This window comes from Castor canadensis, chromosome 9, assembly GCF_047511655.1.
Source record: "Castor canadensis chromosome 9, mCasCan1.hap1v2, whole genome shotgun sequence".
Lineage (NCBI taxonomy): Eukaryota > Metazoa > Chordata > Mammalia > Rodentia > Castoridae > Castor > Castor canadensis.
In genome coordinates, this window is record NC_133394.1 from 151,477,118 (window position 1) to 151,490,742 (window position 13,625).

The window sequence follows — 13,625 nt, forward strand, 5'->3', positions numbered from 1 at the left end:
TGAGGAGCCTGGGACCGGTGGCTCACGCCTGTAATCCCAGCTACTCAGGAAGCAGAGATCAGGAGGATCATGGTTTGAAGCCAGCCTGGGAAAATAGTTCCCGAGACCCTATCTCAAAAAACCCTTCACAAAAATAGGGCTGGTGGAGTGGCTCAAGGTGAAGGCCTTAGTTCAAGCCCCAGTACTACAAAAAAAAAAAAAAAAAGTCCCTGAGGGTCACTTACACCATCAGATGCCTGCTCAAATTCTGGGGCAGGATGGATATTGTCCCCTGTCAAAGAATTCCAGCTCACCTGAACACTGCCACGGTGAGAAAACACACTCCAGCATGTCTGAACCCCCGAATAACCTCCACAGCCTCGGTCCTCAGAGCTGGCTTTCCAGGAAGCCACATGTCACTGCTTGGGGAGTAGCTACCATAGGAGGCACCCTGCACACACCAACCCGGGACATAGCATCATAACCTCCTTGATGGCAGAGGCTTGGAGCAGCTACATGGCCAGCCTGAGGTCACAAAGCCCAAGGAGCAGAGTCTGGATTTGAACCTGGGCCCACCATCCCCAAGCCTGGCCTCGCTTGGCCTCCATGTGCCCTTCTAGCAGCGTGATCCAGGGACGAGGTAGTGGAGAACTGCAGCGCACCCCAGAGCTCCAGCCAGCACAGCCCTGTTTGCTCAAGGGTTAAGTTTGGCTGCCTGTGAAGCTCAGTGGGGAAATTTATGAGGAAGATTTATCCCTAACAGGTGGAGGGTGACGGGCTGTGACTGGGAGGTGCAGCGACAGCCTGCAAGATGCCTTGCAGATAGAGAAAACCAGCGGCCCCTTCCCCTGAGGCCCACTGATCTAGACCACCATCTGCCTCCTGCTCTCACAAGCCACCTCCCACTTGGAGCCACCACTCGGGTTAAGACATGTGGCTCTGAAGTAGCACAGTGTGGGACTGTGCCACACCCATTCAGGCAGGACAACTAGCTGGTTGAGAGTTCATGACCAGTTCCTGCTGGGTGTGAGAGGTGGGTGCACCTGCTTCCGCAGGCCATGTCTTGGAGGACGTCTAGGAAGAACCAGGGTGTGGCCTTTCTCTGCTCTTCTTTTTTACTTTCAGATCTCCTTGTCACCAAGATCAGACGTGGCTAATTCAGTGATGCCTTTGTAGCGGGTTAATTCATGACTCATTGAGCTGAGGTGCGAGGGAGTGAAGCCATCACGGACCAAGCCATGGCGGTGCACACCGTGGTTGCGCACCACACCTCTCGAGGCTCTGATGAGCTGGGCCTGCAGACCAGCTGGTCATCCAAACAGCTGGATTCCAGCTGTGTGTCTGGCCCTTGAGACGGGGGTGAGATGATTCCAATGCTGAGTCCACGTGCAGTCAGAAGATATCCCCAAGATTCCCATGTGTCTCCAGGGGGCCCTGATGCCCTTGGTCCCGGTAGGCTCTGGGCTTCCCTGGGTGGTGCCTCAGGTTAAGAGGCTCTACTCTGCTTCTTTAGAAAACTTCCTCCCCCAGGGCCTGGTGAGCAGGAGGTTGGAGGGAGCCTGAGGCTTCTCTGGTCGGTACCTGGGACCCCTAACTGTGGCAGACCTTGGGTGGAGTGGTCCACCAGCCCTGGAGGTCACCCTCCCTTCTTTGCCTTGTTGCCTCCTCTCTTTCCCCCACCTTTCAAACTCTGTCCTGAGTCTGAGGCTGAAGTCCCAGATCCAGTATGGTGGGGCTGGTTCCTCTGAGGGCTTTCTCCCTGGCTTGTCGATGGCATCTTCTCCCCACGTGCTCGGTGTGTCTGGGTTCTAGTCTCTGTTAGGAAAACACCAGCCAGCTTGGGCAATGGCCACCCCAGTGCCCTCATGTTACCTTAGATCCCGTGTAAAGACCCTGTCTCCAAAGCCAGGCACATTGAGGTCCTGGGGTTAGGGCTTCCACACGTGGATCTGGGGAGTCAGTGCAGCCTCCAGGAGTCACTAGTGCATCCTGTGCTGTAGGGGAGAGGAAGCTCTGTGTCAGAGGTGGATTTTCAGCACCAATGCATCCTGGTTCTCCTCTCCCTGCTGTACACTGACTGTGACTGGTGAGATTTGACCTCGTGTCTTCCCGCCGTGTAGATGGGGGAAGAGGACCCTGCCCATATGGGGCTGCCGTGAGAATTACATGGAGACACACAGGAAGTTCTGACATGGCCCAGAGCCGGCTCCATAAGGGACTGAGAAGGCAGCTGTTGTGCTTTGAAGAGCTGGGAAGCCTAGAGCCTCAGGCCCCTCCAGGCCTGCACGGTGATGTGTGTGGCCAAGGCCAAGGTGGCTCTAGCCACCCACCCTACTTCCATGGTGGCTACAGAGTCCTAGTCTTGGGGCTGGGGCTTACCCACCACTTGAGTCCCTCTGTCTCTGTGACCTGGGCCACCACCCAAGTTAGGGGACCCCATTGATGTCCCACGACAGACTCGGGTGGATGGGCTGGTGCCCTGTGGGCAGCATAGGAGCCCCTACCTGCTGGTCAGCTGAGGGCAAACAGCCCGTGCTGTGTCCTTGTGTGCCCCACTGTGATTCTTAGTAGATTCTTGGGTGAGGTCTGCTCTACATTGGGAGGGCCTGGTCTGTTTGGAGGGTTCTTGGGCTCTGTGTGTGGCCTCTTTGTTTTTGTTGCTCTTACAGTCCCCTGTGGGAGCATCCCTTCTGCATTCTGGACTCAGGAGATGGGGGCCTCCCTTCCACCTGTACCTCCATTTTTATCTCTTCCCACTTTCTTCTTGCCAGGATGTAGCAAAAAACTTCCCGTTCCTCAGGCCGTGGCCCTGTAAGGATTTCTCGCCACCCCAGCTGATGGGAATCCCCTCTCCCTGAGAGTTCTAAGTGCCCTTTGGCACGATGCCCATGACTAGAGGGTCCATCCTCACCCCCCGCTCATGAGGCTCTGGCACCTGCCTGGAAGGAGCTTCCACCTTGCCCGAGTTGGCCTTCTTCCCGAAGAGGCCCTGCAGCAGGGGGCTGACATCGCTCAGTGTGGATTGGGAGAAGTCCCGCCTGAGTTGCCTGCTGAGATGCCACTGCTGTTCTCCAGCCCAAGACCCTGTGCTCATCCCCATAGCATGCAGGTTAGGTGGTCACTCGACCACCAAAGAGCTTTGCCAAAGTTGGCAAGGCTGTGGGTGTTAGGCTTGCGTGCCATCCCATGGGCATGCCTGTGATGTCCCAGGACAGAGCACTGTCAGTGTCTCATGTATGAAAGACCCCGGGTGGTTCTCCAGAGAAACGGAGCCAATAGGGGCTAGACGGACAGACAGATTGATGGACTGACATAACACATACATTTCTCATATACACACCTGCAGAAGATTTATTGTGATGGTCTGGTTCATAAAATTGTAGACGCTGGAAAGTCCAGAACCAGCATCGCCAAGTGTGCTGTTTGAGTCTGAAGACCAGCGGGATCAAGTGGTCCATTTTGAAGGCTGTCCAGCAGGAGAATTCTCTTTTAATTGAAGAAAGGTTGGCTTTTTCTTCTGTCCAGTCCTTTAATAGATGGGATGAGCCCTACCTGATTTATCTGTTGGTCTTATTCACAAACATCTTCACAGAAACACCCAAACTAATGTTTGACCAAATATCTGGTACCTTGTAACCCAGTTAAGTTCACACATAAAATTAACCGTCAACTTGATTATCCCACCCATCCATCCATCCATCCTCCATTTGTTTTGGCATCTCTCTATTTGTCCATCCATCTGTTGGTCCATCCACCCATTGATTCACGCACCCACCTATCCATTTGTCTGTCCATCTGTTCATCCATCTACCCATCCCATTCCAGAATGAGTGTGACTGGAAAGGCTTAGGTGGTCAGCAGGCAGGGTCTTCCAGGCTGATGACACAGTGTGAACAGCGAGCGACAGGGAACTATGTGTGGCATGTCTGGGGATGGGAGAGACCCAGGCTGGCACAGCGTGTGTGTGCAGGGCTCTTTGGAGTTAGGGATGATACTGGAGGGGGACTGGGGCTGGATGTGGAGGCTGGGGATAATGTATCTTGTTTTCTGCAGCTGGACTCATAGGGGCCTCGGGACCACAGTAACAGCTTCTCCCGAGAGCCCTTAGTGACATTAATGTTCAGTTCCATTTGAGACTTGCCTTCTGACTAGGGCCATGGTGAACTGTAGGACCACTGAGGTTTGAGTAGCAGAGCTTAGGCAGTGGAGCCACAGAGACTGCTGGAGAGGGAGGGGCTGGAGTCACCATCTGTGTGCCCTGGGGTGCAGCATGGAGGACTGGAGGGGCCCAGGCTGTGGGCCTTGGGTGACCAGTGAGGCTGTGAGAATAGCCTAGAAGCCAGGGCTGGAGGTGACCTGGTCTCTTGTAAGACTGATGTGGACGAAGGGGTGGACTGGAAGGAGGAGGAGAGACTTATCCTGGGGACACTGACATCTCTGCTGGGGACAGGGCTGTGGTTTGAGCCAGGGCAGGACCCGTCCCCATGGGCTCCTCTCCAGGTACCACCCAGATTGCAGGGACTCACAGACTGTTGTGTGGACACCAGAGAGCAAGGCAGGCCTGGCGTGCCAGCCTCATTATGTCACCACCTGGACAGCCTGGGATGGGGGATTTGTTTTCATCATCTCGATGGCCCCCCAGGGTTCTGGTCCCAAGCTCTTAATTTGCTCGGCTGCCAAGCCTCCAGGTCTGTGACCTTTAGACTCCGCTCAGCTCTGACATTTCAATCTGAGCCCCCAGCACTGGGGTTTTGCATAATGTGGAGGTGCCCGCCTGTGCCAGCTGCTGCCGTTCTAGTGGGAGGGTGCCCTGCTGTGCAGATGCCTGCTTTTCCTCTGTCCTGCTGTGAGCGCCACGGCCCCTCCTCTGTGGGCAGGGGTACGGTGGGCGAGCCCAGTTCAAGCCCACTCAGCAAATTGTCAGCACCGACAGGGCCAAACAGAGGCTCAAGACCCAGACTGAGTAAGGTGCTTCGTAACCTCCACCCATGGGGACACTGCCACATGGTTAGTGCTGTGGCATCAGAGATGGGGTACCAATAGCAAGAGCCATCAGTAAAGCCAGCTCTGTCCCTGGAGTGCTTCCCCTGCTCTCCATGGTACAGGTCAGCCAAGCCTGACTTCAGTGCCCTCTTGTGTAGCTGTGGCCTCCCTGATGTGGGTGGCCTGGCTGGGGACAGGTGTGGTCCACATTCTAGGAATGGTGAGAGGAGACGTTCCCAGCCAGGTACCTGCAGGAGGAGAGGCGCTTGGGCAGTAGGCCTGGCAAAGGCATGGCAGTACAAGTGTACCAGACAGGGCAGGTAAAGACCTGCTCAGAGAGCTGGGAGGGACAGGGACAAACATGGCCATTGAAGGAGGTAGGAGAGACTCCACTGTGGCCTGAATGCTGTGATGGGCTGTCTGAGTGAGCGTCTGAGCCTCGCTGTGGCTGAGCCCTCCCAGCTGCTTCTGCTGTGGAAAGGGGGTGCTGAGTCCCCCAGAAGATGACATCTGGGATGAATTTGTGGGTCTTGTTCTTTGGGAAGAAGTCTGAGAATTATGTCCCTTGCTGTCAGGGCCATTTGCCTGGGGACTTCCAGGAATGCTGTTGCCTATGGACCAGTAGATGGTCTTTAGCATCATAGGACGGCCATCGTGTTAGTGTGGCCAAGGGAGATCACTGATGCACCTGTCCCCGAGTTTCACGTTCCAGACCTGGACCTGAGGGTCCAGGCAGCCACTTTGGCCACCATCCCCCATGGGGAGGGTAGGAGTGTGTCAGGCACCGGGCGGGCCTGAGTTCTGAGTGCCAGGGTCTTTGCCTCACATAGGGAAGGGGAGGAGCCGCCCTTCACAGATGGAGAACCTGAGGGCTGTGCTGGCTTTTGACAGGTGCCCAGTGTGCTCGCCCCTCTGGGCATTGTTGGTGACACTGCTGCTCATGCCAGGCCTTCCTGGTGCCTGAGCCCCGTCCGGAACGGGAGAAGCTGGACCCAGCCGCCTTGCCAGGCCCCAATTCCCAGGCAGGCTTTTATGTAACCTCAGAGCAGATCTTGCCTCCGGAGCTGTGAGGTTTCTTTTCCAGAACAGGCAGCTGGAGAGGTATGGCCTTGCTCAAGGTCACACAGAGGACCAGCTTGGTCTCCTTGGCCTGGAGGCCTAGCCTGGACTCTGACCACCTACTGTTTCTGCAGGAGACATGTCAGGATGCCTCGGGGATCAGAGGGAGGGAGCTTGGGACCTGGCCCTGGGGGTCTGCTTCTAGGGCAGGGTGGCAGTGAGTACCAGCTAGGGTCCCAAGGCACCTGGGACCCATCTTGGCTGCTCAGGTGGCAGTAGAGGGACCAGGCCTGTGATGGGGAGTGGGGTGGATGGGGGGCCATGGTGATGAGCTCCCAGCTGCAGACGTGCTTGAGGAAGGAGGAGGCGAGTTACCTCCTGGCTGGATGCCAGGGCCGCTTCTTGTGGCGGACGATGTTGTTGGTGCCACGATTCAATTTACAAGCAGGTGTGAGTGCCTGCGAAACCCTGGTGTGAGCATCGCCGAGCTCCGCTAAGTGTTTGCACATTCACAGTCCATTCCTGAGCACCTGATTGTGTGAGGCTTTGCTCCAGGGCCCGAGACAGAGGGGAAACAAAACATGAAAATCCTGCCTTCCTGGCCTCCTGGTGGGGAGGAGGCTTGCAGGTAAGAACGTACCTTTGCATCTTCATACAAGTGCAGCTGGGCACCTGTGTGCATGTGCACACTTATCCACATGTCACTACACACATACGTGCAAGTGCAAAATACTGTGATCCTCCTGATCTCAGCCTCCCAAATAGCTAGGATGACAGGCGTGAGCCTCCGGTGTCCGTCTGGTTTAGACTTCTTAACACAGGCTCACTTCTCAGAGGAGGGAGAAACTTCTGTCATTTTATAGATGGAGACCTAGCCTGACTCACCCAGAAAGGGTGGCAGGGCCCATGCCCAGCCCAGCCCCCCTCAGGATGCTGGCCTCTGTGGCCGAGGCGCTGTCAGGGCGGCTATTTTTAGCCCCTGGCAGAGGCAGTGGAGGAGTGGGGGCCTCGAGGCCAGCCAGGAACAGAAATAGAAATGTGGAGTTTCTGATGAGTGGCAGATAACATAGGCAATTTTCATCTCCCTCCTTAGTAAAATCCAAACTTACCAAACTTGATTGCAATAAAAATAGGTGGCCTTGTCGTGACGCCCAGTGAGAGCTCGTGATCCAAAGGGATTCCTGCCTCCAACAGTTCCATCTTGTTATTAGGAAAAAGGCTTTTTCTCCCAGGGCTGTTCTTTCTCCACGAGATCCCTCTTGGCTGCTGGCCTCAGCCATCCACCAAGCTCCTCCAAGGAGGACCCCACCCACATCTGTCTCTGGGAGCAATTAGAACTAGCTGAGGACCCCGAGGGTGGGGTCCAGCTCTGGCATTCAGTGCTTGTATTTTATTTATTGGGCTGGTGTTACTGAGAACTGACTGTGAGGCGTGCTCACTAGCCACCCGAGCAGCCATGTGGACCCCAGGTGTGTTGGGGGCTCCACTTGGTGCTGGGCACCACCCTCCCGAGGAAGCCACCCCTGGCGTGCCAGAGTGAGAAGAGAAGTCGTGATGCCGTGGCCTGCAGTGTCCAGCCTTCTGTCACAGTCGCCCAGAGCCTCAGTTGTCCTGTCTGTAAAGAGGGAAGAGTGAAGCCCACTTTGGAGGTGCTGGGCGTTTATGTCAGGTGTGTGTCAAAAGCCCCACGGGCCACAGCACCATGAGTCCTTGGGGGGACTGGTTTCCTTCCCTCTTTGTCCTTTACATGTCCTGTTTTGGCTGTTTCTCAGGGTGGTATTTCTTTAACAATTGCATCTAATCTATGTGAAATGTGTTTTTTTGTTTTTGTTTGGTTGGTTTTTGAGACAGGGTGTCACTGTGTAGCCCAGGCTGGCCTTGAATGTGAGAGCCTCTTGCCTCAGCCTCTCAAGTGCTGGGATTACAGGTGTGCATCACCACACTGGGTTTGGAATGTATTTTCCTTTGTTCTAAATTAGAGACCTCACTAGTGAAAAAGTGAGGGGCCAACATCACACAGTTTGTAAGACCCTAACAGGTCACAGGTCTGGATGCTTCAGGGTGCCTGTGATTTGAGATGGGGCTGAATCCCTTTCCAGAAACAGCGCGGTGTCTGATCTGTCTGTGTTCGAGCAGCAGAGAGGCAAAATCCTTTTTAACTTGAGGGGAGATGAAAAGGCTGTGTTTGCAGGAACAAATGAGCCAGAGGTACTCAAAAGAATAAATGATGATTTTCTTAATTTTGGATGTTGGGGCTTAAGAAAAAAACCAGATTCAATCAGATGTAATTAGAAGAGGCTGGAGGTAGAGGGGAGCTTGGTGTGGAGTCCAGGGAGTCCTGGGGCACTTGTGTTCTTTTCTGTGTGTGAAACCTTGTCCAGATGGATTATTTATTTATTTATTTTTTAAGGATTGTGCCTGTCAGGAAGCTGAGGCCCTGGTTGGCAAGGCAGCCAGGAGAGGGGTAGCAGGCCATTCTGCTCAGTGGCCCCTGAGAGGCACTGTCAGCACAGTGCAGCTTGGTTGCCCTCCAGAGTGAGAGGTTCTGAGTACCAGTGTGCACACATGGGGTTGGGGTGGAGTAGAAGATGGGCTTGGTGTTTGCGTTAGTGAGTAGTGTGATTTGGAACGTAGACTCCATCCTGGCTGGAGGCTGGATTTGAACCCAGCTCCTCCAGGTAACCAGTGCTTCTGCTCCTTGCCCCTTCTCCACTTCTGTGGAGAAGGTAGCTCGCTTCCCCAGCAGTAGCTGCATAACTGAGTAATAAGGCCCTGAGGTCTTCCTGAGGTCTGTCCTGGCTGTGTGGCCACACTCCATGTCCTCTGTATTGAGGCCCGGTGCCGGCAGTGACCTCCCTTTCCTAGCAGGGACCTGCCTACCACACCCTGGAGAGCTCGGCATGGCCCACGTTGGGTTCCGCAGGGAGCAGGGCCTCTGTTGTGGAATGGTGGTACCCTCGGTGCCTTGGCAGGGCCTTCTCTGCTCTCTACCTCTGCTGCTCCTCCTTTGCTCATCAAGAGGGGAGCTTTTGACATCCCTGCCCTCCAGTCCTCCTTCCTTCCTGTCCCCTGTCCTCTGCCCCACCCCCTTGGTGCTCAGCATGCTGACATCACTGTTAAGGGACACCTCTTCCTCGCTCCCAGGGCTACATATGAAAACAGCAGTGGCTTTGGGCCTCTGTAGCAAGGCTGCAGCCCAGCAACCAGGGACATGGCGCTAGGAGGGGCCCTGACCTCTTTTGGGAAGAATGGTGGCCCTACCGATACCTGCCTGGAGACCCCTCACAAGCAGTCCCCAGTAGACCCCAAGGCCTGTGATTCTCCTGCCTTCTTGGAGGCTTTCTGTCCTCTTCTGACTCTTCCTGACCCTGTGGCTTCCCCTGGACGAAAGGCTGCTGACATTGAACCTGGGACTTGGAAGAGACTTAACAGGGATGGTGAGAGGCAGAAACAACCTGCAGGAGTGCCTGTGATTGCCCTCCACACAGGACCTGCACTTGGCCCCCTGGAAGCCTTTTGCCTGCCCTTTTGCTTCCTGTGAGGCAGAAAGCATGGTTCTGGCTGAAAAGTTCTGAAAAGACTTTCGCCCTTTGGGATGTTAGGAAAGGGAATGAAAGAGCAAAGGAACAACACTTTGATTTCTTTGTCTTTGAAGATAAAAGCCAGGAATTTGTGAAGAGGGCGAGGCTCACTGCTGCTACCTACCCTATCTTTCAGGATTGGCTTTGGGGAGGCTGGCAGCACCCCTGGAAGGCTGGATCTTCTGCACACATGGCCCCATGGTGGCACGTTGGCTTTTTCCTCTGTGAGTGAGACAGGTCCCTTTGGTGCACAGGAAGGAATAAGGTTTCCTTGTGGTCGTGGGTTCTAATGTCAGTTTTAGCTCTTGGCAGTGTGGGGGTGGCACCAGTGGCCTGGTGCCGCTGGGTCTGTCTGGGCTGTGGGGACGGTCCCAGCTCATCAGGGTTGTCCCATGCTCTGGGTGAGACCATCCTGATGAACCCCTTGGAGCAGAGTAAGCACTGGCTGGGGTGGTAAGGGGCTGCACACATCCTGGGACTGGGGCCTGGTGTGTATGTGGGGCACACATTTCACCTGCTTTGGCAGGAGGAGAGAGAAGCGCGGCCCACTGAGCTCCACGTTAATCAGGTCTCACTTCTGTAAAAACGTCACCAGCAAATTACTGGGAAGAGTCCTTCCTGGGGACTCATAATTTGTTTGATACGTAACGTGGTACCATGCCGTGTCAGTTAGAATGAAAGATAAACTCTAATTGCCGGGAACTCCGAGGCTGGAGTGACAATAATTAGAAGTGATTATCCTCTCCTGATTCCGCGACATCACTTCTCCCCCCTCTCATGGAGGTCGGGACGCACCCGGCTGCGACTGGAATCCTGGGCAAGTCCATCTCTTGTTCCCTGACCACTTCTGCAGCATCCTAAAGTGGCTGTCACCTCTCAGTCCTGGGTCCTTTAGAATCTTGAAACTGTAACTTATAAACTGCTCCCTGTCAGGACAGTGAAAATGACTAGGACGTCACAGTCAGAGGACCTGCTGCCATTTGTAGTCTGCCTCTTCCTGTAGTGCCTGACAGGGCAGCTGTGTGTTGTACACCAGCTTGACCCTCAGTTGCAGTTACCAGGTAAAATACAGGATGCCCAGGGAAATTTAAGTTTCAGGTAAACAATGAATAATTTTTAGAGCAAGTATTTGCCAGATATTATCTGGGGACAGACATACTAAGCAATTAGTCTCTGTTTATTTAAAATTCAAATTCAAACATCACATGGGGTATACTTACATGGAAAAATCTGAATAATCCCTTATTTGTCTGCAACCTAAATTCACCTGTGCCTCCTGTATTTTATCTGTATTTTTACCCTACCGTAGCTGCCCCTGACTCCATCCTTCCCTTGTGGCTTGGTTGCACTGACTCCCCAGGGTGGCTGGAAACTGAGGCACTGTGAGTAAGCCAGCCTGGGGGGTCCTCAGTTCAGGCTGCCCTTCAAGAGCCTTTGGCCTCCCAGCTCTTTCTGCTGCCACTTCATGCTCGGAGGTAGCTTGAAGCTGGCTGGGTGCTTGAGGGAATCCAGTTTTATAGAGTCCTGGCTTCTTCCTCCATCAAGACCTCGCTGCTCTCTGTGCCCCCTGTAGACAGTGCCATACAGAAGGGACATCTACCATGAATTCTCCATATGGTCCCAGACAGGTAGGTGACTGTTGCACTCATTCCCTTACCTTGGATGGGGGCAGGGCTGGATCCTGTTCTTCCTTCATTCAGTTTTCATTCAATGCTTCTTTGATAGTTCTTGTGTCAGGACCTATAATGGGTATGGGGACCCAGTGGTGACTGTGCCACTTCTTGTCCTCTTGGTGTATGAGTTGTTTGCCTCCAGAAACAATAGAACAAGTAAAAGAGACACCCTGAGAACTTGAGGTCACCAGAGCTCAGTACCGTTCGCCAGTCCTTGCTCTGCTTCCTGGAGTTTGTCTCTGTCCGTCATTCTAGAACTCAACTCTGAACGTACCACACTCTTCACTGAGAAGTAAATGAAGGTGTAGTGGGCAGATGAGGTGTCATGCTGCAGGTGTGGGGAGCCCGTGAGCTCTGGGTTGCTTGCTTACTGTGCTGTTGGTTAGCTGTTCTGAGTGTTTGCTCTGTGCTTGGTGCTTAGTACACATGTTTGCAGGGAAGAGGTAGATTGATAGCCTCTCTGACTGCAACTGGGTACAGCTGGACTGTGCTTGGGGGACAGAGGGAGGCTGTGGTTCTGGTGGACTGGCTCATTGCCTAGTGAGGGGTCTCTCTTGGCTGTTCTATCACCAGGGGACTTCAGCATCCCCAGACCTACCCTAGCCACAGTGCTGGTTCTGCCAGGCCGTGCCCTCTGCCCACCCTCCATGCTGATGCTTGAGGGAGGGTCTCCTGGGTGCTCCTCTCTGGAATCTTGGAGGCTCTGTGGCCGCCTGAATCCACCTGAATGTTTAGTCCAAGGAGCACCTCCATCTCACTGGCCCACCGCATCTCTTCCCTGCCTCTCACTGACACTGGCTAACTGCAGTTTCACCTCCTGTGTTCCTGTGTCTGAGAGCAAGACCAGCTTCCTGCTTTTCACTGCCAGACCCAGTTCTGACCCAGACAGCTCTTGGGTGAAGAGTTCCGCAGCCCACGTGTGAATTCCTTCCCCCTTCCAGGCTCTACTACCTTTACTTCCCCAGGATCTGAGCTAACACTTGGTTGGTCTTGTTCTAGTCTTAGCTGTGAACCTGCCTGCCTGCCCAGCTTGTCACTCCCAGTGACAAGAGGATGACCATGAGTCATCCTCTCTAAGTCACCCTGTCATCACTTGACCAGGGTCTGGCACCTGCCAGTGCTGGCCAGGTGATGGGATTCTGGTGTGAGTTAGAGTGGGCTGTGGCCAGAAGAAACAGGCACCCTTTCTGGTATGGACACATCTCTCTCCGTGCTCTGCTGAGCCCCTGCCTCTGTTTCCCTTCCTTCCCTGGAAGCCGGAAGGAGCCTCTGCTTCCAGGCACAGATGGGGGCTCTGCAGGGGGACCCTTCCTCCAGGCCTGCGGTGTGCCCACCTGTCCATCCTTGGAGCCAGCAGCACCCAGGCTTGGCTACACCGGCCCCAGGCCCCTTTGCTCAGAGAGCTTGGGGTGAGAGTTTCTGAGTCCCGTGGTAGCTGGCCTGGCCGTTCATCTCCAGAGCCTCTCTGCAGATCCATGTGCGGTCTCGGGACGGCTGTATGTTTCCGGTAAGGATGGCCTGCTACTGTACCACCTGGTGCTCTACCAGGAACAGGGACTGCTTTCCCTGACATGAGGGCACTGCCCTCTCTCTGTCCCTGGGCCACTGCACTGAATATTAACCAATGCAGGGTGCAGCAGGTCTGCCAGGCCCTCTCAGGGCCCCTTGTTCCCAGAGGTGATGGAGAGCGGGGAGCAGGCATTGGAGGGGTTGGGCCTGGCCCTGTACCTCTGGCTCTGAGCCTCAAGGGCCCCATTGAGCCACTGGGGAGAAGCGAGCCCGGCAGACGCCCCTCTATGCTGTTGCCCGACACCCCTGCCTGCTCCCCCCTGCCCGCCCACCTCCCCACTCTTGTTTGAACGGTAGAGGAAATCCTTCTTGGGTAATTAGGAAAAACCCTCGCAGCCCACACAGGCTCCTCACCAGCTTTGTTCTGGAAGGTTTCGAGTGTTGGCAAGGGAAGTGTGTGCTTTCATATGCAGCGAGCGAGGCCTGGATGCTGAGGCTGTTGGCATCTCTGCCCCTCCTTGGCCAGCTGGGTGGGATGGGGGAAGGGGAGGATGCAGTGTGGGAAACCATGGTGACCACAGTCCTGAGCCTGTGAGATCAAGGCCAGCAGCTGTGGATGGGGTGGATGACAGCAGCCTGACAGGGTCTGGGGTGAGCAGAGGGTGAGGAGGCCAGGCCTCTTCTTCCTCTTCCCTTTGGAATTCTATAGGATTCTGGGCAACCCTTCCAAATCGCCATTCCACCCTGTGCCTCCGACCTCACAGACAGGGTCTCCTTCCCTCACAAATGGGATCTTCTTACCCTACACCTCACAGACGAATCTCCTTACCCCATGACCCCA

At 54.8% G+C, this 13,625-nt stretch overlaps 1 protein-coding gene across 4 annotated transcripts in view; it reads left to right on the forward strand.

Annotated features, from left to right (window-relative positions):
• The window catches only part of Sorcs2 (sortilin related VPS10 domain containing receptor 2), a 417,324-nt gene that overhangs the window by 22,727 nt on the left and 380,972 nt on the right, over window positions 1-13,625 (forward strand). The window contains exon 1 of one of the 4 annotated variants that reach the window (XM_074042678.1): window positions 7,198-7,690. The exons of the other annotated variants lie outside the window; for them this stretch is intronic. The gene's annotated coding sequence lies outside the window, so the exon portion shown is untranslated. Of the gene's footprint in view, window positions 1-7,197; window positions 7,691-13,625 lie in introns of those variants that run through there. 4 annotated transcript variants of the gene reach the window in all.